The 1994-nt window shown below is 36.9% G+C and overlaps 1 pseudogene; it reads left to right on the top strand.

Moving 5' to 3' along the window:
- Positions 1 to 498: 498 nt before the first annotated feature.
- On the top strand, positions 499 to 1207 carry LOC101722105 (heat shock cognate 71 kDa protein pseudogene; annotated as a pseudogene).
- Positions 1208 to 1994: the final 787 nt, after the last annotated feature.

Genomic DNA, 1994 nt, shown 5'->3' with positions numbered 1-1994 from the left:
ATGTCCTAAAGAGCTATGTACTCTGCTCTATGTGTTCATTTCTCCCTTCCTCAAAATGCCTGGCAATCATGGATATTTTATCTATCTTCATAGTTTTGCCTTTTCCATGATGTCATAGAGTTGGAAGCAAGTGTGTAATCTTTATGGGGTCATCTTCTTTCCTTAATAACATGCATCTAAATTTTTTTGTGTCTTTTTATAGCTTGACAGCTTATTTCTTTTTGGCACTGAATAATATTCCATTGTCTGGATATATCAAAGTTTATGAGTATCTATATTTAGCTATCTACTTATTGATATACATATTGGTTGCTTCCAGGTATGAATAAAATGATTGTAAACATCCATGTGCAGATTTTTGTGTGTTTTCAGTTCATTAGGTGAAAATCAAGGAGTGCAATTGCTGAATGATATGTTAGGAGTATGTTTAGTCCTGTAAGAAACTGCTAAACTGTGTTCTAGAGTGGCTATTCCATTTTATGTTTCCAATATCAAGGAATGAGAGTTCCTGTTGCTCTGAATCCATACCAGTATTTCATGTTGTCAGTGGTCTGGACACAGACCTTGACTACCTACTCTGACAACCAGCCTGGTATACTTATTAAGGTATATGAAGGTGAGTGTGCCATGACTAAGGATAGCAACCTGCTTGGCAATTTGAACTCACAGGCACCCCGTGGTGTTCCTCAGATTGAGGTCACTTTTGATACTGATGCCAATGGCATCCTCAACATCTTTGCTGTTAACAAGAGTACAAGAAAAGAGAATAAGATTACCATCACTAACAACAAGAGCCACTTGAGCAAGGAGGACAATAGAGCATATTGTCCAGGAAGCAGAGAAGTACAAAGCTGAAGATGGGAAGCAGAGGGATAAGGTGTCCTCCAAGAATTCACTGGTATCCTATGCTTTCAATATGAAAGCAACTGTTGAAGACAAGAAATCAGGGCAAGATCAATGATGAAGATAAACAGAAGATGCTTGATAAGTGTAATGAAATCATCAACTGGCTGAATAAGAATTAGACTGCAGAGGAAAAATTCAAACATCAGCAGAAGGAGCTGAAGAAAGTCTGCCTTCCCATCATCACCAAGCTGTACCAGAGTGCAGGTGGCATGCCTGGAGGAATGCCTTGGGGCTTCCCCGGTGGGGGACTCCTCTCTCTGGTGGTGCTTCCTCAGGGCCCACCATGGGAGAGGCTGATTAAGCCAACCCCAAGCATAGATTTAGCATTGTTCCACACAATAAAACACTGAAGGACCTAAATTTGTAGCAAATTCTGTGACAGTTGTTAAAGCTTACCTGCTATAGTAAAGTACTGGGCATTCTCAAGACTTGAACATGGAACATATGCACAGGGAAAAGATAACATTGCACTTTTTAAGCACTGTATTATAAGTGGAAATGCAATATCTTCAATAAAACGATTTAAAATTGTCACCAAAAAAAGATATATTGCAAAGAACAATAAGATAAATGTGTTCAAAATGGGGGGAGGTATTCTTAATAGTTTGAGAGATTAATGGCAATGTGCCTTTCACTGTAATAACATTTTAAATTTAAGTATTTACATATTTTATGATCACTGATCAACTGTTTACAGCAATTTCTGTTAAATAAAAACACTATATTCTCATCTACCCTATTCACTGGATCTGACATCAGATGACTTTTTTCTCTTTTTCAAAGTCAAAATGACCCTAAAATGCAAATATTTTGAACTGATTCAGGACATCAAGGGAGCCCTAACAGCACAACTAAAATCGCTCATGAAAAAGAACTTCCAGAGCTGCTCAGAAAGTAGCAAGAATGATGGCCTAAGTGCATTTGAAGCAAGGGGAAATATTTTTGAGGGGAATTAATGATAATATAATATATTTTTAAAAATTTTAAAGACCATATTTAATGAATACTTTATTTATTTATTTACTTATTTTTGAGATAAAGTCTTGCTATGTAGTTCAGGTTGGCCTTGAAGTCAATATGTAGCCCAG

Source organism: Heterocephalus glaber, unplaced genomic scaffold (assembly GCF_053883595.1).
Source record: "Heterocephalus glaber isolate CG9 unplaced genomic scaffold, H.glaber_assembly_v1.0 deba00001504, whole genome shotgun sequence".
In the NCBI taxonomy this organism is placed as follows: domain Eukaryota; kingdom Metazoa; phylum Chordata; class Mammalia; order Rodentia; family Bathyergidae; genus Heterocephalus; species Heterocephalus glaber.
This window is presented reverse-complemented; position numbering and strand designations above follow the sequence as displayed.